Genomic DNA, 25,381 nt, shown 5'->3' on the forward strand with positions numbered 1-25,381 from the left:
CTGAGACAAAGCACAGCAGACCATTCCAGTCAGGGCCCTTGGACTGCGGAGCTGGATGCTGGGGGCCCAGCCATATCACTCGTGTGACACTGGTCAGATGATGACCTTGCTCCTGTACAATGGAGACAACAGAGCACCTTTCCTGGGGGGCAGGCAGAGGCCAGGCTCACCCTCACTCTTCCACGGTCTGAGGAGTCACAGGGCCCGGTGGACAAAGTAGCACCCCACGCAGTTCCCCGAGGACTCGAGTCCCTCACCCCTACATCAGCCTCGCCTGCACCCTCCCCTTTGGAACATCCCTCCCAGACCACCCACTAGCCCAGATGACACATGATGTGCAGGTGCAGCTGTGCAGGTGTGGGTTCAGGTGTGCAGGTGCAGGTGTGCAGGTGTGCGGGGGGGGGGGGGGTGCAGGTGCAGCAGGAGGTCTCCGCACTCACATCCTGTGCCCGCTGGAGCGGGAAGAAGGCTCAGTGAGCACCTGCTGAGCCAATAACTGTTCAGGACATGGCCTCGCTGTCTCTAAGTGTTAGAATTTAATTACTTTAGTCCACAATGTCTAAACTTTCTAAAAAGAATAGATATGACTTTTGTAAGGAGAAAAAAAAAAAAGTTAACTGAAGAGGGCAATGGGTTTTTCTACGCAGGCCACCGTCATCAGGAACACCTAATTCCCAGCTGTACAAAAATGAAGGCTGCCTTCTCTCTCCAGACCCACATCAATCCTGCCCCACCGAGGGGACAAAAGAGAGGAGACCTGTGCCCTGCGGCAGGCCCCCACCACTGCTGTGGGGTCTCAGGAGACTCTGCCGGAGCTGGGATGGGGATCAGCAAGGGGGTGAGGCCTCAGCAAGACCCCCTGCCCTGGTCGCACGAAAGCAGGTCCAACTGCAAGTCCAGGGCAGAAGGTGAGGCTCGCCCCATCACCACATCCATCAACAGAGGTCTGGATCAGCACCAACTCAGAAGAGGGAAAGGGATCAGAGCGAGCCAAACATCAGAAAACTGGCAAAAATCCACTCTGGCACGTTTCTTCCCTAAAATGAAGCTAGAATCCCACCCTCATTCCCTATTCCCAAACCTCATCAGCCCTGAACCCCTGAACCCAGCCCAACACCTCCAAGGACAGCTGGCAGCCGAACCGCCCATCAGGTGAGACACGCAGAGTTCCCAGGCACCCAAGTCCCTGCAAACACCCAACCCAAGAGAAGCAGGGAGCCACGGTGGGCCGGGCCAGGCGGCCAGGACCACGGGTCGCTCTCCACTCGGGTCACCTGCCTCTTCCAAGTACACGACCTATACCCTGAGGGATGGTCCTGAGGTTCAAGTGCCAGAGCAGACTGACACATTTCTACTTAAGGAGGGAAACAACCGTCAGGAGTTTTCAGACCACAGGGCCAGACACTTGTTGAGCATATGGTGTCATGTGTTCACAAGCAATGCATACAGAAAGCCCCAAAACTAAAATCCAATTAGCCTAACTGAATCTAGGTGACACAGGAGAGGGGAGACACGGACCTGCCATGAGTATGACCTCCAGCGTGGCCCTGTCTTCACCCCACTTGCATTCCTCCCGCACAGCTGAGCTGTCCCCCTGGGCAAGCTCGCCTGCATCCACCTCCTCCTCTCCACACCTGCTCTGAACTCGTCATCACTGTCACCTCCTGCCACCTGACTCTCTTCCGAGCAACCACCCACAAGAACCCGAACGTCCCCAAAAGCCAACTCCTCACCTCACCTTCCTCTTCTGTTCAGGGCAGAGTCCTCGTGCGTGTGATGCCGCGTGCAAGCCGCTGCGTGTAAGGAAAGGTGTAAGAGATGGACAGCTCCCCGTAAAGAGACCTTCTCATTGAACATCTGGGCCTCTAGGATGCCCACGGGCGCCGTCCCTCACCCTGCAGGAGCCCAAGGCAGAGAAGGGCTTATCTCAGAGAGATCTGACGGATGACTCTTGTCTGATGGCGTGAACACCAATGAGATTCACAGGAGGCCCACAAAGTTTTCAAGAAAACGCTATCAGTGGAAACACTGCCAGCTTGAACTGAAAGAGTCACAGGCAGTACAAAATGAAAATTGGGCACTGGATCCCCAAAAGTCTACTGGCGGGAAGAAGGCTGAGAGAATGACTCAACTGCAAACGCGTGCTGCCTTCACGAAAAGGGAAAGAGAAGAATCAGGAGCACAGAAGGCAGAGCGAGAGCCACCATCCCCAAATCTTCAGAAGCGATTTCCAACATTTTCCAGGCTGGATTAAAGAGTTGCTGTGCACCTGTGACTCCTTTACGCCTTCCCTTTTCCCTCCTTTTTGAGGAGCGTCTACAGTGGTTACCCTATGTCTGTCCCAACACTGCATTACTGTTCTGGGGAGGGGCTGATAGTTGGCCTTCAGTTCCGGTCTACAGATGGAGACGAAGGGCACCCCCGGAGCTGTGCTCAAGCAACTACAGCCGGGGACCCTCACCCACACCTGGAGCCCGTCCGGATGATGGCCTTCTGGACTCTTGAGCTGATGCCATCGTGGAGGGATCTCGGGGGCAGTGCGTTCTGTACGTGCGAGGGGCGTGAACCACTGGGGCTGTGGGCTGGACACAGATAGGCAGCCTCTGAGATGGCCCCAACGATCCTGCCCCCGAGTCGTCCCACCCTGGGCAGCCCCCTTCCCTGAGTGCAGGCTACACCTGGTGCCTCGCTTCAAATAAACTGAATATGGCAAAAGTGACGAGATGTCGCTTCCAAGACAGGCTACCCAAAGACTGCCTCCCCGCCGCCCTCGCTCTGAGGGAAGTCAGCGGCCAGGCTGTGAGCTGCCCCGAGAAGCAGCCCACGTGGCAAAGAACAGCGTCTCTGGCCACCAGCCAGCAAGGCCGTGCGGCCTGCCGACAGTCACGTTGTGACCTTGGAAGTGGATCTTCGAGGCCACCAGCTGCTACGAGAGTGAGCGCAGGAGTGGCTCCTCACCCACTGCACCCTCATCACAACCCGGTGTGAGAGCTGGAACCGCGGACCCAGCTAAGCCGCCCCGGGGTCCTGACCACAGGAACTGGGAGGCAGAAAGCCCTTGTCGTTTCGGGGGGGCAATTTGTTATATGGCAGCAATAACTAACGTACCACGTAATCCAAAATATGAATGTTATCACTTGACTTGTTACCATTCCTGTTGTAAATATACACAAAACAGTGCTATATTTATTTCTAAGCAGCAATGCATGATTAAGTATTTTTCCCTCAAATCTAATCTGTGATGAGGTGATTAAGGAAATCATGCTGCATAAATCAGAGATAAACTGACCAGGAATGGGAAAAACTGGTTAATAAAAATGACTACTTTTGGATGACCACCTAATCAATCAGTCTCACAAGCTAAATATAACAGTCCTGTTTTACAAATGAAGAAACCGAGGCTCAGGCATCTCGCCTACAACCACGTCCGAAGACAGAGTTAGGATTCAAACTCAGGCTGACCAGTTTCAGTTTGGGCTCTTAACCACACTTTTTACTATTAGCACACGAGCAAATGCCTGTGTAGAAACTGGCCTCCCCTGAAGTATTTCTGCTAACAAAAATCATCCACCTGGTTCTCAAACAGTCTATCTCAACTCCTTGGTAGCTTCATCTCCCAAATCTGCACATTAACCTAAGTTTAGGAAGCAGGTCAGCAGCCCCTAAAATTACTAGGACGCACGGTTGTTGAATAATTTATGATAGGCTGAAGAGAAGAGTACCACACATAAAATGTTCCAGCTCAGCACTTTGTTATTATGCAGAGTTTTTTGCGTGGGTTTTTTTCAAAATGTCAGTTCTTAGGGTTTTAACACTTTAAGCCCAGAGAAACCAAGAGGTCAGGCTGCAGGGACACGGAGCAGATGCCTGGGTTCTGGCCTCCGGGGGGGCACGTCCCTTCCTGCTCCCAAGTCAGCCTCAGCCAGAGTCAGGTCATCACGAGGCAGCCACCCATCGACTAGGGATGGAGACAAGAAGTTCTCCGGGGGCACGTCCCTTCCTGCTCCCAAGTCAGCCTCAGCCAGAGTCAGGTCATCACGAGGCAGCCACCCATCGACTAGGGATGGAGACAAGAATTTCTCCGGGGGCACGTCCCTTCCTGCTCCCAAGTCAGCCTCAGCCAGAGTCAGGTCATCACGAGGCAGCCACCCATCGACTAGGGATGGAGACAAGAATTTACTAAACAGCAAAGCAGCTCTTAGAATTAGGAAATACGACAAATACAAGTAATCTGGAAAGAGGAGAAAAAATAAGAAAGAGGGGAAATGAAAGACTGGCAACCTTAAGAACATTTAAACACATCAGGAAAATGTATACAGAATTATTACTCACAGTCTAATAACGTTAAAAGGAAATGGAATTCCGAAAATAATGTGAACTTGAAGACGTACAGCTCTGCTGATGTCATACTTCCCACGTAAAGAAAGTTTAAAACACTAGCTTTAAACTCATCTGGTTCCAGGGACTTCCCTGGTGGTCCAGTAGTTAAGACTCCGCATTCCCAATGCAGGGGGCCCGGGTTCAATCGCTGGTCAGGGAACTAGATCCCACATGCTGCAACTAAGAGTTCACATGCCACAACTAAAGATCCCACATGCCACAACTAAGACCTGGTATAGCTGAATGTTTACAAAATATGCAGAAAGGAAAAAAAAAATTTTTTTTAATAAATAAAAAAAACTCATCTAGCTCCATCTTCTTTCAAGAGAACACACCACGGGGTGTTCTTTTTACAGCACTGAGCTCTCTCTCAGTGCTGTAAAGCCGAGTACAGCTCAGCTGCGGAGGAAGGAGAGGGCTGCCCCCAAGGAAGGGAGACCCACGGAACCCCGCGAGCACCCAAAGCGCTCAGAACAGAAGGGCCTGTGGGAACAGGATACCTGCAGGACGGCTTGAATATCTTCTCTCTGTCCCCGGTGCCCCTGCCTACGCCAGGCCTCAACCAAGCAGCCCCCTCACCAGCACTTCTCCTTTTCTCAAAGTATGGAAAAGAAAGTCTAGATTTAGCAGAAAAGATACTATTTTAAATTACAAAGGTCCGTTTTACTGGTTCAAAAATATTGCTATTTTACATCTTTCTGAGTGATTCTAATCCTTTGTAAAGTTTACATCACGAAAAATCCAAATGATGACCAGTTAAGAAAAACAAATGTGTGAGATCTCTCTCATCTAAAAGAAATAAATAAAAGTGTAAAACACAATGTTGTAAATCAACTATACTTCAATAAAACAATTTTTAAAAATTAAAAAAAAAAATTTTTTTAAAGCATAAGACCTCCAACAAGCAGAAGGCAGCATCGTTTCGCACCGGCTAGGCTCACACAGGCACTGAGGGGCACAGACCCTGCAGCCTCAGGGGACACAAAAGACACCTATGTTGTAACCAGGCACCCGTGTCCATAAAAACCGTCCCCCGAGCACACGTGGGGCCTGATCGCTGGCTGACCAGGCACCCTCTGCTGCCACTCTGCATCACTCTCCAGTGTGATGGGCATAACGAAGATACTGAGGTAGGTGCATTTGGAAGTAACTTTTAAACTCCCATCACAATAAGAACACTTTCTACACAGGAAGGAATTTAAGAAAGGTCTCAACTAAGGAAAGGAGGAGCTCGGCAGAAGGCAGGCAGCCGGACATCCAGGTGGGAGATGGCAGGGTGATGGCGGCAAAGACGGAGGCAGGAGACAGGCAGGGGAGAGGCTGGCTGGGCTGCCAGCACCTGCAGCGGCCCCTGCTCACACCTGCCGGCCGCACCTCCACAGCCCACCCTGCTCCAGCCCAGGATCCTCCCCGGCTGCCGCCCAGGGTCCCAGCCCAAACCTCAACGCTCACCTTGGGCAGGTCCACCTTCACCACCCCGTGACCTCCCTGCTCACCCATTCATTCATTCACTCATTCATTCATTCAATAACTGTCCAATGGCCTCTACAGCAGCACCGGGTAGACAACTACGATCAGATGACCAGTGACGGCCCCACCCTCCCAGGGCCAGCCACCCTGGGGGACAAAACAGCTCAATGGGCCAGTACCATCACACACGGAAGTTGGAGGGACCCACAGGAGGGCAACCGAAGCCTTGACTCCATTTGAAAAATTGCTCTTCCCTGAACCTACTCTCTCCTCCTCCCTCCCTCTGCCGCTCCTTGGCTCAGGTGGCCCCCCCCCGGCCAGACCCCCGAACTCCCCGAAGCCTCATCACCCCCCAGCTACCCGGCACCCCAGTGGAGGACACCCACACCTGGGCCACGCCTGCCGTTTGCTCAGCAGCCCCTCCCCTCCCAGCCCTGGGCAGTGGTCCACATGCCACTGTGGGTGCACAGTCGGGGTTGGGGGAGAACAGGACAGGAGGCAGGTTCCAGGGGGCAGGGGAAGCGGAACAAGACAGCCACAAGGAGTGGCAGGAACGTCAGCCAGGGGTCCACCTGCCACAAGGTCAGAACACACAGGGGCCGGAAGCCCCAGAAATCCCCACTGCCCAGAAACACCACACCAAGCAGAAGCTCGGGCGGGCCGGGAGCCCTACCACGCTCCCACCCAGCCCCCCGCAGCCAGGGCTGAGCGGAGGGGTCCGAGAGCAGTGACACCCTACCCCTGCCATCGGCGGGCAGACCCTGCCCTCGAGCTCCTGGCTTGCTCTGGGTGCCAGCCTGGCCATACCGATTCCAGAAAGTAGACAGGACAAGCTGGGGCTACAATGTTTCAGGCTCTATAGCTGATGGAACTGGGGGGCTAGTTTTGATTCCAGAAACAAATTCTACAAATTGAAATACTGAAGGTTAAACCATCTCAATTTTCCATTCCTGTTGCTATTTGACTTTCCCTTTTCAGCTCTGCTTGGTATTTATTTCTGTTTGTGGTTTTGAAACCTGGGCAGGGGGGGGACTATAAATAAAGTTGCTGGATTTAGCAAATGAAAATGAAGGCCACTCGGTTAAACCTGAATTCCAGATAAAAGACGAATAACTTTTTAGTATAACTGTGCCCCAAATATCGCACAGCAGTTTTTATCCAGCACATCTAACTATGAACGGACAGCCCCACAGTCCTGAGGCAGCAGCCCCCCGCTGGAACCTGGCTGTCCCGCCACCCTCCCAGCGGCCCAGGACAGGAGGCACAGCCAAACCCTCCGCCCACCTGGCTGCCTGGTCCCCGCCTCCTCGCTCACGCCAAGGCCGGCACCGGCGGAGAACAACTCTCCTCTCCAAGAAAGGGGTCTTTTCTCAGGCCTCCTACAGAACATCCCCCCACGTACAAATCTGCTCATTCGCTACAGGAGTCAAGAGGAAGAAGCCGCAGGGTGTCGCACTGCCCTTGTTGCCTTTTTCAGTGGAGCAGACGGGAACCTTTCTGTGCTCTGCGTCTCTCCCAGTCACTCTCAGGGAGACAGAAATCTGCAAGTGCACAGAGTCCCAGTACCCACCTCAGCCTGCACACGGGCTCAGCCTGCACACAGGCGGGCGGCGGGCAGAGCCCTCGGAAATCAACAGAGGACGCGTGGCCAGAGCAGGCCACGTGGCAGGAGGCCCAACCCCTGCCCACGATCCCACAGGGCTCCTCGCCTCCCAGGTCCAGGCAGGGTGTGGTGGGCCACACGGTGGCCCCAAAGACATCAGGTCCTAATCCCCAGAAGCTGGGAATGTGACCTCATTTGGAAAAAGGGTCTCTGCAGATGGGCTTGTGTGAAGGATTCTCAGATGAGGAGACGGTGCTGGGCTACCCAGGGGGCCCTAAATGCCATCACAAGTGTCCTGTAAGAGGGAGGCAGAGGGAAACTGAGACACAGGGGAAGCCACGTGAAGACGGAGGCAGAGACATGATCGTAGGGGCCACGAGCAGCCACCAGGAGCCGGAAGAGGTGGGAAGGATCTCCCCACAACGGGGGCCCCCAGGGGGAGCCCAGCCGGGCCCTGCCCACACCTTGATGTGGACATCCGCCTCCAGAGCAGCGAGAATAAATCCCCGCTGGTGTAAGCCCCCCAGTTGGCAGTGCTTTGTTCCACGGCCCCGGGAAACTCACACAAAGTGCGCCCAGGAGCCCCCCAGCCCGGGCCCAGCCGCCCCACCCTCGCGGTCAGGAGTGGACTGGCTGTGAAACGCCTCGGTGCCCATCCCGGCCGGGCTCCAGGCCACTAGGGATGGGGGCTCTGGGAAGCGGGCGGTCTGGGCACCTCACGTTGCCCAAATGCCTCCAGGTAAAGCGTGTCCCAGGCCGGGCTCCTCGGGACTGCACTCAAGAGCCACGGAGCCACAGGCCGGCCCGCAGCAGGGGCTGGACGCGGGTGTGCCCACAGGCACACGTCCACTCACAGCAGCCACGCGAACGGCACCAGGAACATCCTACGGGCCACACGGTCCCCAGCACTTCACACTCGTTATTCTAGCTCATCCGCACGACAGCATTATCATTAACCCTATTTTACAGACAGAAGCTGGCACAGAAAAGCAGTCTGCCGAGGTCGGGCTAGACACCGGGGCGGGGTGAAGAGCAGGTACCAAACGGAGCCCTGCGTCGAGGGAACCCGCACCAGCAGGACCGCCCCCCCACCAGAGGTCAGAGGACAAAACCCTCGTCCTCACCCCTCGGCGGCTCACGTCGTACGGATGCAGCGAGGGGTGCACACCGGCCAACACGCTCCCCACACTGCTTTATGTGTCTAAGAAGGCATCCCAGAAGAGCCGCCCTGGACTTCATCTCATCCAGGACTTGGTAAGGAAGAGCTTTCTCCTAAGCTGGAGTGGCTCACTCCCCAGTTACTTGATTCTCTAGATGAGAAACAAGTAAACCCCAAAGGTCAACGCCTGGCTACTAACCGAAGTGCCAGGAGGTCCGTCAGTGAAGTGACAGCCTCATGCATCCGCCTGTGAAGAATCAAGTTCCGACCAGGTACAAAATATAAAAACCAACTCTTTGAAGAGCTATGACAGCAGGCAGAAACCGGAGGGCAGTTATCCTCTGCAAGAAGGGGGCTGCACTGGGTAAGGTGTGTGTTTGTACGCGTCTAGAGCTCAGGTGGAAGCTGCAATCCTCCAGCTTCTAGTCACAGGATGGAGTCTGGGCATGGCAGGTGGCTGGAAAGTGAGGGGAACATCTCAGCGTCTCAGACAGGAGGTAGCTGGGGAGAGAGGAAGCCCTGAGGTCTGCTGGTAAACTCTGCCCAGCCCTCGGCCAGCCCCTGAGCAGCCTGTGCCCAGAGAGCCTCCGAGGAGGAAGCCAGAGTCCAAGCACAGCAGCAGACGTGATGCAGAGAGGTCTGTGTGAGTCCTGACAAATCAACACTCTTCAGAAAAAAGAACCACTAGTGGATCATCCACAATGTCCAGTACACAATCAAATATTACTAGATGTTCACAGAAACAGGAAGGTGTGACCCACAGTCAAGAGACAAAGAAGCCAGTGGGAAGTGATCCTGAGATAACCTAGGAGTTGAAATTAGCAGATCAGAACTTTAAGGCAGCTAATATAGTGTGTTCAAGGATTTAATGGACGATACAGTCAAATAAACAGGTGGCCTATCTCAGGAGAGAAATGGAAACTATAGGAAAGAAGCCAGTGGAAACTCTAGAAATAAAAACTACAGTAACTGAAATTTTAAAACTCATCGAATGAAATGGACTTAATTTGGACTGGAGACGGAAGAGAAGGAGATGAGAAAGAGAAAAAAATTTTAAATTAGAACAGGGCTTAAATGCCCTGCGGAACAATAACAAACAAACATCAGCCACACATGTAATAGGAGCGCCAGAAGGAGAGGAAAACAAACGGGGCAGAAAAACATTTGAATAAACAATGACCACATTTCCCCCAAATCGGGTAAAAAATTATAAACTTATTTATCCAAGAAGCTCAACAAACCCTGAGCAGGATAAATACAAAGAAAACCCGCCTAAGCACGCCACAGTCCAAGTGCCGGACGGCAAAGGCAAAGACGCCACGTGATACATGGGGACAAGGCAGCGATGGCGAGGCTGACATCTACACAACAGCAGCCGGAAGACAAGCGAACCAGAGGGCTGGGAAGGAGAAACCGGAATTCTACAGCCAGCACAAAGATCCTTTAAAACTGAAGGAAAATGAAGACAGTTCAGATAAACCAAAATTGGGAGAATCTGTCACCAACAGGCAAGAAATGCTAAAGGAGGTGTTTCAAGCTGAAGAGACAGGATACCAGATGGAAACTCAAATCTACGAGAGGGAATGAAGCACAACAGAAATGGTGAATATGCAGGTAAATGTTTTGAAATATTATTTTCCTTCTCTTAATTTCTTTAAAATACATACGACTTTTTAAAGCAAAAATTATAACCATGTGTTGTATGGTTTATAACATATGTAGATACAAGACGAATGACAACAAATAGCTCAAAGGGGGGATAAATGGAACTTTTATTACTATTATAAAATTCTTAACATTTTTTCTAAAGTGTTACACAATTAACTCTAAACAGACTGCAGTAAGTTAGTATACATATTTTACACTACTAAAAAATAATGCAAAGAGGTACAGCCAAAAAGCCAAGACAGGAATTAAGATGGAATACTAGAAAATATGTGTGTATATTTACTACAGATAAATACACATCTGGTACATGCAATACACAGATACAAACATGTACATACCTTTGTGTATGTACACACATATATGCATGCATTCAATTAACCCAAAACAAGACAGGAAAGAAAAAAAATAGGACAAACAGAAAACAAAGTGGAGACACAAATCAGCCCTATTAATAGTCACATGGAACGGAAATGAAAAGCTACGACAAAAGAGGAGGGAGGAGCAGGTGGAGTCACGGTGAGACAAGAAAGCCCAGACGTCGACAGTCGTCACAGGCCGTCACAGGTGAGTGACAGTACCTGGGCGTTCACTGTATTCTTCTGTTTACTCTGTATCTATTCAAATAATTTCTATAACAAACACTTTCTAAAAATTGGTATTAAGAGTGTTCCAAATATTATTTATGCCCATTCCCCCCTAAAACTGCTTTGGAAAAGTTTGTGTTTATTATTTGTTTATTTATTAGCTAATAAAAATTTTCAATTTGGGGGAAATTAAAACACTAAAACTGGAAATGGAAAAAACACTCACATTCAAAAGCAGAAAGTATGAAATGGGCTTTATGAGAAGCTAACTTTGAATGTCAGCATACAGACAGGCTGAGAGTAAAAGGATGGAAAAGCCATAAGGTGCAGACAGTAAACATGAGACAGCTGGGGGAGCGTATCAGTGTCAGATAAATGGGCTTCAAAACAAAAGCTCTGTTCATCAGGAAGACAAATCACCCCCAAAGTGTACAAGCCTAATAACAGGGCTTCAGATATATAAAGAAAAACCTGAAAGAACTCAAGGCAGAAATCAACAATCCACAGTCAACAATGGAGACTTTAACACTTTTCTCAACAATTATTAGAAGGACCAGAATCCCTACCCCACAAAAAATCAGTAATATAGGAGATCTGAACACCATATAGTGTTCCTTCTATGTGCCAGGCACAATTTTAGGTGTTTGAATTCAGCCATGAATAATACTGAGGAAAAAAAAAATCCTTGTTCTCAAGGGACTTCCCTGGTGGTGCAGTGGTTAAGAATCCACCTGCCAATGCAGGGGACACGGGTTCGAGCCCTGGTCTGGGAAGATCCCACATGCCACAGAGCAACTAAGCCCATGCACCACGACTAATGAGCCTGTGCTCTAGAGCCCGTGAACCACAGCTACTGAGCCCACGTGCTGTAACTACTGAAGCCCGTGCTCTGCAACAAGAGAAGCCACTGCAATGAGAAGCCCGCGCACCACAACGAAGAGTAGCCACTGCTCACTGCAACTAGAGAAAGCCAGTGCACAGCAACAAAGACCCAACGCAGCCAAAAATAAATAAATTTATTTAAAAAAAAATCCTTGTTCTCATGAAGGATATAGTCTAGTAAAAAATAGGGGGAAAAAAGAAAGATAAGGGGCTTCCCTGGTGGCGCAGTGGTTGAGAATCTGCCTGTCAATGCAGGGGACGCGGGTTCGAGCCCTGGTCTGGGAAGATCCCACATGCCGCAGAGCAACTAGGCCCGTGAGCCACAGCTACTGAGCCTGTGCGTCTGGAGCCTGCGCTCCGCAACAAGAGAGGCCGCAATAGTGAGAGGCCCGTGCACCGCAATGAAGAGTGGCCCCCACTTGCCACAACTAGAGAAAGCCCTCGCACAGAAACGAAGACTCAACGCAACCAAAAATAAAAATAAATAAAAATAGACACTATTAAAATCTTTAAAAAAAAAAAAAAAGAAAGATAAGAAGAATAAAAACTCAAAGTATCCTTAATTATTACCTTCTAAGAGATAAATAGAAAAGGAAAATCGAAATAAAAAAGAACTATTGAACAATAAAAGGGATAACAGAAATAAAACAATTAACAGAAGAGTCAGAAGACAATGCAAAGCAATCTCCCAAGAGCAGAACAAACATCAAAGAGATCAACAAGAGGAGAAGGAAGATCAGGGATTAGCAGGTCAGCCCAGGAGTTCCAGCCTCCAAATAAAGGAGTTCCAGAGAGACACAAAACTGAAAGAAAGAAAACTAAGAATAACACAAAACATCAGGCCTAGGCTGAAGGGGGCCACCTGGCCCAGGACAGTGATGAGAACGTATGTCACCAACTGATAGTTCAGAACATGGGGAACAAGAGAAGCTCCTGTGGGGCCAGATCACACACAGAGACCTGAAACCACCACGGCATCAGCGTCCACCAGTGCCAGAAACTACACACAATGAAGCAACGTCTTCAAAATTCTGAGAAAATACTTTTCAGTAGAATTCTATACCCAGCTAAACTAAAAGTTAACTGAAGAGTGAAACAAAGAAACTTTCAGAATCAAGGGCAAAAGAAAAATCTAGTTAATGTTTCTTAGTTATCATGAATATGCACTCAACAGAACAAGGAGTGAGCCCAGACAGAGAATAGAGGTCCCGAGCACGGGAACACGGGGGCGCAGGCGTGCAGGTCCCATAGGGACCAGGACAGAGTGGGGCAGGAAGCGGGATTCCAGAAGCGAAGTCCCCAACAACAAGGGCCACCACAAGAGGGGTGTGGCAGGGCGCGTGCTGGGGTGAGGAGAGAGAGGTTGACAGGGGAGTGACAGGGCTGGGTGAGAAAGGAGCTGTGCTCAGGTACCGTGTGGTTCAGTAACAAACACGTGAGCAGCGGACACTAGTCTAACCAAAAGAAGGTGATGTGATGAAGTTGGGAAATGGAGGGAGAGGAAGCAGTGGTGCAGCGGAGGGGAGAGCCAGCCCTCCCTCGCATCTTCGAGAGAAATCAAACACACACATTTTAAGACAGCAGCTTAAATGGCAGTAAATGCCTGAGAAAATAGGATGCCTGAGATGACTGCCCCTTGGAGATGGGGGCAAGCAGGACAGGAGAGGGCCTGCTGTCTGATTCTTTAATCAGTAGCCTTAGCTCTTCATCTGGTGTCCTAGAAGGATGGCCACTGTCAAGGGACAAAAATGGTGCAGCATGATGTGTGTAAAAAAAAAAACCAAGGGGCTTCCCCAGTGGCGCAGCAGTTGAGAATCTGCCTGCCAATGCAGGGGACACGGGTTCGAGCCCTGGTCTGGGAAGATCCCACATGCCGCGGAGCAACTAGGCCTGTGAGCCACAACTACTGAGCCTGCGCGTCTGGAGCCTGTGCTCCGCGACAATAGAGGCCGCGATAGTGAGAGGCCCGCGCACCGCGATGAAGAGTGGCCCCCACTTGCCGCAACTAGAGAAAGCCCTAGCACAGAAACGAAGACCCAACACAGCCATAAATTAATTAATTAATTAATTAATTAAATTAAAAAAAAAAAAAAAACCAAGGAAGGAGACACATCGGGATATCACCTGATTACAGGGTTGGGCACAGTAAGGCCACAGGAAAAGAGGAAAGAAAGCAGAAAGGACAAACTAGGCATTTTACTTGCCTGGAGTACATGATCTCGGGGATGAACCTGGTGAACCCCCAAAAACCGCAGATAAACTTGTGTCTGTATTAAAATTGCACGTGCACGTGGGTCAAGTGTACTTCTGAGGACTGACTACAGCTCTTGTCAGATGGCCAAAGGAGCTGGTAACCACCACCCCCAAAAGTAAAAACGAGTGATCTGCCAGACTTGAACCCCAAGCAAAGCTCATCTTCTCTCCCGGGACAGCTGCGGCCTCTCCTCCAGCGCACAGCAGGGGACACCGTGAGGCCCTTCTGGACGCAGGGCCAGCAGCGCCCAGTCGGGGAAGGTGTACGAGATGGCTGTTCCCCAGCACAGGACGGGAGAGACCACAGCCCTTCCAAAAGTAGTCAGGGTGGTCCGCAACGACATCGGGTCCGAGGCCCTGGAACTGCGAATGTCACCTTATAAGCAACAGGGACTTGGCAGGTGGGATTACATTAAACAGCCCTTGCTGGGAGAGGACCCTGGGTTCCACACGCAGGTGCGACCACAGGTGTCCTCACGGGAGGGAGGCAGGGGGAGGTGTGAAGACAGGACACAAGGCCGGAAGCAGGGGCGCCAGGGCAGTGTGACATGGGGCCCAGGGCCGAGGCGTGTGGGGACAGCCTCCAGAACTGCGAGGGGTACATTTCTGCTCTTTAAGCCACTAAGCTGGAGGTAATTTGTTACAGAGGTCACGGGAAACACATACACGTGCTAACTAGAAAGTAAAAGGTTTATGGGAACTCTACCAAATTCAAAGAAAATGTAAGACGCCCTGGCTTCACTGTGTTTTGTGTACCTGCTACACAGCATGTGTTAAGTCTTCACTAACACACTGTTTTCTCCTTCATCCTGACCCTTTTGCTTGGCCTGTTTCAGACAAAGACAAGTGTCAAAAGACAATATAATCAGAGCACGAACATGCTATCACCTCTGCTGTGGGAGATGCGGGCGGGCGGCACGGGCCACTCCTTCCACTGGTCAGGTGGCCTTGACCGCCCTCACCTCCCCCGCCTCCCGCCCGCCCCTCCGCCAGGGCCACACTGGTCCCGGCCTCCCAGCCCGCAGCTGCTCCTCTGCCTGGCCACTGGCCCCTTCCTCTCAGATGCCCTCCTTCTAGAACGAGGGGAAGGAGGCCTGCCCTTGACCCCGGGGCACAGCAGTGTCCAGGCCCCCTCCTCTCGGCTGCACAGGCCCACTCAGTGCCTGCCTCTCACCTCCTGACCCGGCGCAGGACACTGCCACCCAGCACCCGCCCACAGGTCAGCGCCACACGTCCGCCCAGCCCAGGTCCTCCTCTGCCCATCCCGGCCCCCAGGCGGTCACCCAGCGCCCAGGTCCTGTGCCGGCCACCTCATGCCCATTATCTCTAGGCCTCAAGACCACTGGGTCGGAAGGCGCTCTGATGAAACCTCACGCTGTGACCACTATGTTTCTAAAGTAAAACTTTAAACGTATTCTCTCTACTCACCGCCCTCTCCCCACTGCCTACTTGGGCTCCTGTCTCAGACCTGGGTTGGGGGGGGGTCTCTGGGGAAGGGGAAGCGGCGCCTTCCCCACAGGCCTCACTGTCCCACCTGCAGGTCCCCCGGCCTCACAAGTGCCCTTCCCATCACAGCACGTGAAAGTAACGGACACTGACCACGCGGACCCACTCACAACCCTGAGCAGCCTCACAGGCAGCTCGCGTTACAAACCCAAGCCAGCAATGGGGAGACCAAGGCACAGAGAGGGTGCTCGCCCGCCAAGGGCTCTGTCTACACCCACAGCTCTGGGCTGCTCGCTGTCTACACTCACAACTCTGGACTACTCTGTCTACACCCACAACTCTGGGCCGCTCGGTCTACACTCACAACTCTGGACGACTCTGTCTACACCCACAATTCTGGGCCGCTCTGTCTACACTCACAACTCTGGACCGCTCTGTCTACACCCACAACTCTGGGCCGCTCTGTCTACACTCACAACTCTGGGCCGCTCTGTCTACACCCACAACTCTGGGCCGCTCTGTCTACACTCACAACTCTGGGCCGCTCTGTCTACACCCACAACTCTGGGCCACTCTGTCTACACTCACAACTCTGGGCTGCTCTCTGTCTACACTCACAACTCTGGACTACTCTGTCTACACCCACAACTCTGGACCACTCTGTCTACACTCACAACTCTGGGCTGCTCTCTGTCTACACCCACAACTCTGGGCCGCTCTGTGTCTACACCCACAACTCTGGGCTGCTCTCTATCTACACCCAGAACTCTGGGCTGCTCTCTGTCTACACTCACAACTCTGGACTACTCTGTCTACACCCACAACTCTGGGCTGCTCTCTGTCTACACCCACAACTCTGGGCTGCTCTCTGTCTACACCCACAACTCTGGACTACTCTGTCTACACCCACAACTCTGGGCTGCTCTCTGTCTACACCCACAACTCTGGGCTGCTCTCTGTCTACACCCACAACTCTGGACTACTCTGTCTACACTCACAACTCTGGGCTGCTCTCTGTCTACACTCACAACTCTGGACTACTCTGTCTACACCCAGAACTCTGGGCTGCTCTCTGTCTACACCCACAACTCTGGGCTGCTCTCTGTCTACACCCACAACTCTGGGCTGCTCTCTGTCTACACCCACCACTCCGGGCCTCCCAGTCTCACCCCTCCACCCCCGAGCTGCAGCACGGAGCCTGCACCGGGAAGCCGGCACGGCACTGCACTGCGTTGCGGCAGTGGATTTCCAGAGTTGGGGTCTCTGGAGGCGGCCTCTGGCCAAACAATGCGGCCGCCCGTGAGATCGGACAGGAAACTCGGGAGCCGTGCGGACTCGGCCCGGGACGCGCGGGCTCGGCCGCCGTCCGAGCGAACGCGGTGGGCACTGCAGGCCCGCGGCTCGGCCCGGCCCCGACCCCCGGCCCTCCTGTCCCGCCAAGGGCCGGCCCGGCGGCGGCCCCACAACTCGGCCGGAGTCGGGCCCGGGAACAAAAGGAGGGCGGCGGCGGCCGGGCGGCCCCGACCCTGAGGAGCCGGCCGCCCCCAGCACCCTCCGCTCCGCTGGGCGGGGCGGACCGCGGAGGGCGCGAGCGCGCGCCCAGAGAAGAAAGAAAGCGGAGGCGGGGCGGCCAGCGCCCGGCCCGCAACCTACCGGCCGCTCGCTCTCCGGCCGCGAACCGCTCCGCCCGCACTCCCAACAGTCGACTCCGCTGTCTCTCCCTGGGCCGAGGGGCGGGGTCAATGGGGGCGATACCAGCGGGTGGGCGGGGCCTAAGGGCCTGTTTCGGGGCGGGGCCAATGAGGGCGGGGCCGTGGGCGGAGAGGTATCTCTCGGGGGCGGAGGCGGCCGGGAAGCCCCGACACTGAGGAGCCGGCCGGCCCCAGCACCCTCCGCTCCGCTGGGCGGGGCGGACCGCGGAGGGCGCGAGCGCGCGCCCAGAGAAGAAAGAAAGCGGAGGCGGGGCGGCCAGCGCCCGGCCCGCAACCTACCGGCCGCCCGCTCTCCGGCCGCGAACCGCTCCCCCCGCGCGCCCAACGGTCGCCTCCGCTGTCTCCCTGGGCCGAGGGGCGGGGCCGCAGAGGGGGCGGGGCCGCAGAGAGGGGCGGGGGTCAATGGGGGTGATACCAGAGCGTGGGCGGGGCCTAAGGGCTGTTTGGGGGCGGGGCCAGTGTGGGCGGGGCCGTGGGCGGAGAGGTATATCCCGGGGGCGGGGCCATCTGTGGCGGGACCGGGGAGGGGCGGGGCCGGGGAGGGGCGGGGCTTATGGGGCGGGGTCGAGGGAGGAATGGGACCTCCTGGGGGCGGGGCCGTGGGAGGAGCGGGACCTCCAGGAGGGAGGTGGGGCGGGGTCGTGGCCGCCAAGGTCGTGGGAGGCTCTCAGCACGGGGCCTGAGTGCTTGGTCTATGGAGCTCGGACGGGGAGTCCAGTGGACAGGATGGGGGGCGGCGCTTCCACGGGACAAGGGAAGAAGGAGACGAGGGACGGATCTTGAGGGGGCGGACCTTGAGGGGCGGGGACCCCCGGACAGGGGCGGGACTTCCGCTACCCGCGAGACGTGGCGGGCCCTGCTCTGGCCGTGGACGCCCTGCGCCGCCGGCCCGTGTCCCCTCCCTCACCGGGTTCTCTCCCGCGCCCACCCCCCCGGTCCCGGGAGGTGCGGACACTTCCTCCGCGCCCCGCGTCTCGAGGACCCCGCCCCCTCCTCTCGACTGCCTTCCGCGACCTTGATGATCATCAGACCGCATTCCACCAGGAAATCGCTTTATTTTTGCGGAAGGGAGTGTGGTGTCCCCCGCGCATCACAGCCGACCCCTAGTCCCCCAACAGGGGGCAGAGGCCAGTCAGGCCAGGCAGGTGCCCAGCACGACCCAGGCTGCCCTGGAGGTCCCCAGGGCGCCTGCTCCCCTCCCACCTGTCCAGACACTGGGCCTTGTGCCCGGGAAGACCGTCCAGGGTTGGCTCTCCTCCCCTCCAGTTGTCTTCTTCCTCAGCGGTCACTACTCTGGAAATCCCATTCCCGTTAGTCATAGTGACCGGCCAGAGTATTTTCAGGAAACAGTCTGCTGGGCATTTATTGTACAAGCTAAGTGTGGGAAAAATCAAGCCCAGGACTCCTGACTAGTCAGGCCTTGACTTTCAGCTATGCAGCCGGCACCCAAACCTGGCTGGTGCCTGCTGGGTTGTATATTAAATCATCGTGACAAATACACCAGCCATCACACTTCAAGTCCCTCGGCTGACTGTGAAAAATCAGAAAATCTTAAGTTATGCTTCATATTCCCTTCAGTGCTCCCAAAAGGGCAGCGAAGGACAAATTTCTCACTACCTGACATGTTGTCAGGATGCAGCTTCCCCTTATGTTTGCAAATGAAATAGCTCGATAGCATCCGGGGATGTGGACCTGTGTTGGCAGGACTGTGCTGGCCATCAGAAGGGCTGCCGTGCTCTGCTGAGGGCAGGTAGTGGTGAGCTCTCGGGCATTGGGGCCAACGGTCTCCACGACAGCACAGCTACGGACTGTGTGCCCCCCAAAACTTCACATGTTGAAGCCTATTCCCCAATGTGATGGTATTTGGAGGTGATGAGCTCATAAGAGTGGAGACCCATGAACGTGATTAGTGCCCTTATAAGAGAGACCCCAGAGAGCTCCCTCACCCGATGGGCCATGTGAGAACACAGACCAAAGACACCTGTCTGTGAACCAGGAAACAAGTCCTCACCAGACACTGAATTTGCCCACACCTGGATCTTGGACTGCTAGCCTCCAACGTGCAAGAAATAAATTTCTGTTGTTTCTGAGCCACCAGTCTGTAGTATTATTGGTGTAGCAGTTAACAGGGCGGACGTAGGGCCTTCCACGTGGTGTCTAGATTCACTCGGCCCTGCCTGTGCTCTGAGCCAGCGGAGAGCACTGGACGCCTCTTATCTTGTCAGCTCAGGTTGCTATGACAGATACCATGGACCAGGGGCTTAGACGGCAAATGTTTATTTCTCACAGTTCTGGAGCCTGGCGTTCCGAGGTCAAAGTGGGGACAGATCCCCGGTCTGGTGAGCGCCCTCTTCCTAGCTTGCAGATGGCTGTCTTCTCAGACGGCAGAGAGCAGAGAGAGAAGACAAAAGCTCACTCATGTCTCTTCCTATAAGGGCACTAATCCCATCACAGGCACTCCACGCTCATGGCCTGATCACTTCCCTAAGACCTACCTCCTAACACCATCACCTGGAGGGTTAGGGCTTTAACACGTGAACAGTGGGGGACAGTCCGGAGCGGCACTGCTGCAGCCTCCTCTACCTGCATTGGCCAAGCCGGCCTCGCAGAAGGTCTGGGGCGGGTGAACCATACAGCTCTGCTGCACGGACCCCACATCCAGACCCAGAGGAAGCACCCGCCCTGGGGAGTGGGTCCCCTCCAGCCTCCCAAGGGCCAACAGCTGGGCAATAAGAGAACTGAGAAAGAAGGGTCCCGGATTTCCCCCGGGGTCAGCTTGCTCAAAGTGGAGCTGTTCACAGGGCAGCCCAGAGACGACCTGCATCACTGAGCAGAAGCCCAGGAGCTGCGCCAGCTCTGGGGGCAGCCCCACGTGCCTCCACCCGTCCCTGCAGGCTCTGTGCTCTAGGGAGCCCCGGCCGAGGCCGCCGGATCCAGTGTAACCCTTCCAGAAGGCAGACCATCAGGAAAGGATTTTGGAACTGGATTCCCAACCTGTGCGAAGACAGCGTGGACCCCGCTGCTGGTGGTGAGTAGCATGACAGCAGGAAGCGATTCCACGGTGACCACTGACACCCTCATTCGTGGTCACTGGGCTGAGATGCAGGCCAAGGCGTGTTGGGACATCTGAAAACTAACAAAGGGAAACCTCATTTGAAATAGTGTTGGGACGTCCCTGGTGGCCCAGTGGTTAAGAATCCGCCTGCCAATGCAGGGGACACGGGTTCAATCCCTGGTCCGGGAAGATCCCACGTGCCGCAGGGAGCAACTAAGCCTGTGCGCCACAACGAGAGAAGCCACCTCAGTGAGAAGCCCGTGCACCGCAACGAAGGGTAGCCCCTGCTCGCCGCAACTAGAGAAAGCCTGCACGCAGCAAACAAAGAACCAATCCAGTCAAAAATAAATAAATAAAATTAAAAAAAAAAAAAAATAGAGTTGGGGGGAATTCCCCCGCAGTTCACTGCTGAGGGCACAGGTTCAATCCCTGGTCGGAGAACTAAGATCCCATACGCCACATGGTGTGGCCAAAAAAAACCCCAAAAAAACAGACACACAAAAACAAAACAAAATAAAATAGAGTTGGGAAGGCTTGAAGGGGACCTCTCATGCAGTCGGGAGACTACAGGCCTCATACAGGAAGAGAGTACTTTGCATCTCCAACAGGAAGGTCACTACTTCCCCAGCAGGAGGAGGCTTTTCTCTTCACCTGGCAATAGCCCAGCCGATGAGAAGCCGCCACTGCTCAGCCAATGAGAAACCGTCACCACTCTGAACCCCTGCTTTCCTATAGTGGACTTTCAAAGCAGCCCCTCCCACCTTCCTCCCTTTTACTCTATAAAATTCCTCTCCTTTGTTTGCTAGACTTGCTCATGGTTTTGCCACAACTTGCACGTCCCAAATAGCAATTCCTCCGCTGTTCCTGAATGAACTCATCTTGCTGGTAAAATAACTGACTGGCTATTTTATTTTCAAGGTTGGCAGAGTTAAGCGACTCTGCCCTGTCGACACCTGCCGGCTGCATTCTCAGTCTATTTTATTAACCCCTTTGTCTCCACAAGGAGCCCTATGCGGGGTGATAAAGCGTATGGTCACTTAGCCTAAGAAATGTTCTCTGCGGAGAGCACAGCACATCCAGGGGCTTGCCGGTGGTTGCCTCGCAGGCCGCGGCTGACAGTGGAGGTGCTGCCATGGCTGGTCCCGCACGTCACAGCTCGGAAAGGTGGTGGGCCCGCTGGAGTGGGCAGACCCTTGGAGGTCTGTGGTGATGGTGTTCTTGGGGCAAGAAAGGTGGGCGGGGCACTGGGTGCCGGTCGTTTTCCACAATTAAAGGAGAGGAGGGCTGGTGAGCAGAGGTTGCAGCAGCGGCCCCGATGGAGAGCCGCAGCCCCTCCTCCGCCTCTAGATCTCAGTTCAGGGGCTCAGAGCCCTTCTGCAGAAGGATCTGCAAGGCCACTGTGAGTCTAGACCTCCGGCAGGCCCTGCACAGGTCACCACTAAGGGGTGGGGGGGTGCTGGGAGCTGACGCAATGCCACACAGCCCCTCCCCGCGCCCTGAGCCGTTGCCAGAAGGCCGGCGGGCACACGCTGCCAGGCTCCTCTCCCCAGCCTGCGTCTGCTGTACCATCCCTGCTCAGAATCTCCTGGGGGCCCCACCTTCTGCAGGAAGAAATCCACTGTCTGAGTCCAAGGCTGGCATTCCAGGCTCCCCTCCACAAGGCCCCTTCCTGCCTTGCAAGAAGTCAAGGAGACGGGACCTTGGGCCTTACAGCCAGGCGCCCTTGGCGTAGCCGGACACAAGGCCAGATCAGCGCTCCAGTGGTCAAGCAACCAGCGTGGTCCAAGGTCCTCTCCGCCCTCCTGAGCCGGTGCTCCTCCCGTCTGCCTGGCCTTGGCCGGCCTGCTGGGAAGTGGCTCCCACACCCCTCACCTGTCACACCCACCTCCACCCCACACACCCCTCCCATGCACCCACCAGACCCACACACCCACCTGCCACCGTCCCAACATTCTGTGAAGGGGTCAAGTTCAGGTCTGTCCCACACCCCCCAAACTAACCCCCTCCACCCCGGAGCTCCTGGACAGGAAGGGCCGTGAGAAGGGTGGGAGTGCCCACGCACACCAGGCGCGTGCCAGGCTTGGGGGCACAATGTCCGGGACAGGAGAGGCTCCAGGAGCTCCAGGCGGACCAGCCCAGCAGGTGCCATGGCCCATGGGGGCCGTCCGGCAGAGAGACCTGCAGGGCCACCTCAGGAGGAGTTTGGGAACCACGTCCAGGATACTGGGCAGCTGTGTTTCCAGAAGAGCCCTTGGCTGGGTGGAGGGACAACGGAAAGGGGCAGTGGTGGTGGTGCTGGGGAGTGGGGACAGTGCCCCGGGGAGGGACAGGGCCCTGGGGAGGGAGCAGCAGGGGTGTGAGAGACTGTAGGCTGTGGTGTGGGCAAGGGAGGGACAGGGCCCTGGGGAGGGGGCAGCAGGGGTGTGAGAGACTGTAGTCCGTGGTGTGGGCAAGGGAGGGGCAGGGCCCCGGGGAGGGGGCAGCGGGGGTGTGAGAGACTGTAGGCCGTGGTGTGGGCAAGGGAGGGACAGGGCCCCGGGGAGGGGGCAGCGGGGGTGTGAGAGACTGTAGGCCGTGGTGTGGGCAAGGGAGGGACAGGGCCCCGGGGAGGGGGCAGCAGGGGGTGTGAGAGACTGTAGGCCGTGGTGTGGGCAAGGGAGGGGCAGGGGCCCTGGGCCAAGACCAAGGGGCAAGGCTGGTGTGGAGCCCAGCGGGTTAGGCCAGCTGAGGGACCCCAGCGAGTTAGACGTGGGGCTGCGCGCCCCCAGCTCGGGCCCTGCTCACATGCTGTCCCCACCTGAAATCCCCAAGTGGCCCCTCGTGAGCCCCTTCCTTGCAGGCAGGCAAGCCGACCAGCCCCGAAGGTCTGCAGAACCCACCCTCGCACCCTGTGTTTTGGAATTCATTAGAATCAGTGAACAGACAAAATAAATCAGGTGACGCACTATGTTGTTTTTAACTAGAACACATGAAATTAATTAAATAGAGCATATTGTCACTAAATAGAACTTGTATTAATTAGGGACATTGTCACCAAATAGAGCGTGCACTAATGAAACAGACCATAGTGTTACAGAAACAGAACATATAATCAATCAGAACACACTGGGGCCCCCAAGAAGGATCGCCGGGCTGCTGGTGGTCTGGGGACTGGCGGCCTGGCCTCGGCCAAGTTCACATAGCAGGAAAGGGGGGCCCCTGCGCGTGAATGTCCCCTCCTGGGCAGTCCCCACTTTGAAATGTCTCTTCTCCACCAACCGCCTAAACGCACTGGAACAGAACCCCTCCTGCTGGAAAAATACCTACTGGGGGACAGTGTATGTTAGGAGATTGTGTTTTCCTCCACGGGAAATCGACAAGAAATAAATCAGAAACACCCCCTCAAAACAGGAAAACGACGGGGGGAGTAATTTCTGAACGTTGCACTCTGAGTCCCTCAGCGATTCCTAGAAGGCTCGGCGGTGGCCTTGGCGAGCAGGCAGCGTCTGGAACTCACCTTTAAGACCAGGACTTGGAAAGGACGAGGATCCCTTTTCGAACGGCGAAGTCCCCGTTCGGATCCCTCCCTATGGTGTGCACGAGCCCATGCTCCTGGCGCAGCGAGGCCGCATCCTGGGGGGCCTCCGGGCCTGTGCAGAATTCCCCTGGGCAGGATGAGCACCGGGTCAGGGCGCCTCTGGGCGCGGGCACCCCGGGTGCTTCCCCGGCCGGGCCTCTCTATTCCGCCGGCCCCGCTTCTGCCCGTTCACAGCCGTGGGTGGGGACCCGGGCTCCCGGAGACGGTGCCAAGCCTTCTCCAGGGTGCGGCGCCGGGCCGGGCCTCCAGGCTTGGGGCGCGCTGCCCTTCGTGCCTCGGGGCGCGCGCGGCTGTTCCCGCTGTTCCCCGGGAGGAATGTCGCCAGGCCAGCAGGGTCGCCCTGTCCGTCACGCGCCCTCTTCTGTCTGGGACCCGGACACCCTCGGACCCACGCCACCGAGCTCAGGTCCCGGGCAGGTGGGGCACAGGCACGCTCCTCAGGACAGCTTCTTTCTCAGGCCGCGGGGAGCCTTGCGTGGGATCAGGGCTCCGGGACGCTCGCACCAGCCGAGGAACAAGGCCCAGCGGGCCGCACGCCTGCCTGTAAGGCCACCCACGTCCACCTCCAGGGACGACAAAGCCCCAGGGTAACCTCTCAGTAAGGACCCGGAGTCTCCCACCCCGCTCCCCACCACGTGCTGGACCCCCTCGGACGGACGGGTGCTTCCTGCGTTTTCTATGGAGACAACAGGGGTTCTGCGTGGGGAATTTTTTGGCATCACCTAGTCAGCCGGCCTCATGGAGTGGGTATTATTAGTATTATCCCAACTGTCAGGTGATGAGACCGAGCAGGAGGGAAAGCCCCCAGCCCCACCACGGGCAGGCCAGAGCCAGGGTCCATCTGCATCCAGGTGACAGTGTGACAGCTGTGATGGATGAGTAAGGGGGCGGGGAAGTGCAGTGGGGGAGCTTACAAAGGCAAGACAGCCGGACCGCTTGCCCACCGGAGGGAGCGGAGAAGGGTTTGAGGAGAGATTCTTTGGGATGTCCTGCTACGGGTCCCACCCAGCATGGGGGAGAGTTGATGCCTCCTCCACATCCAGGTGTCACTCTGTGTCCTGTGTCCCCTGCAGAGGAGGCACTGGGGACCTGGGAGGCATCCCGAGTCCCCAAACCCATCCCACACCCTGACTGTGTGTGCACAAGGATGCCCAGGAATCCCGTGGACCATGCGTGGTGCCAGCATCACTGTCCTGTCTGCCTGCCACCCCAAGAGGCAGAGGGCCCACAGCAAGGACAGGAGTGAACCCTGATTCCTCGGGGCCGAGGAAGGAGGGGGTGTCCGGGGGGGTCCCCACCTGTCCACCCGTGGACTCACCCAAGGACCCATGAAAGTACCTGCAGAGAGAGGGATGTTGTACCGGCAGGCCCAGACCCCAGAAGTTCCCTCAGTCCTCTCCCTCTCCCCCACCCCCTCCATTCCACCTGCAGGGACAGAAATGGGGGCGACTGGGGACTTCCCTGGTGGTCCAGTGGGTAAGACTCCATACTCCCAATGCAGGGGGCCCAGGTTCAATCCCTGGTAGAGGAACTAAATCCCACATGCATGCTGCAACTAAGAGTTTGCATGCCGCGACTAAGAGTCCACGTGC

At 55.4% G+C, this 25,381-nt stretch overlaps 1 protein-coding gene across 3 annotated transcripts in view; it reads right to left on the minus strand.

Moving 5' to 3' along the window:
• Nucleotides 1–17,519, minus strand: part of RGS12 (regulator of G protein signaling 12) — a 124,226-nt gene extending 106,707 nt beyond the window's left edge. For 2 of the 3 annotated variants that reach the window (XM_059923685.1, XM_059923688.1), the window contains exon 1: nucleotides 17,099–17,184. The gene's annotated coding sequence lies outside the window, so the exon portion shown is untranslated. Of the gene's footprint in view, nucleotides 1–17,098; nucleotides 17,185–17,436 lie in introns of those variants that run through there. The other variant, XM_059923686.1, reaches the window with a different exon arrangement.
• Nucleotides 17,520–25,381: the final 7,862 nt, after the last annotated feature.

This window comes from Balaenoptera ricei, chromosome 5 (assembly GCF_028023285.1).
Source record: "Balaenoptera ricei isolate mBalRic1 chromosome 5, mBalRic1.hap2, whole genome shotgun sequence".
NCBI lineage: Eukaryota > Metazoa > Chordata > Mammalia > Artiodactyla > Balaenopteridae > Balaenoptera > Balaenoptera ricei.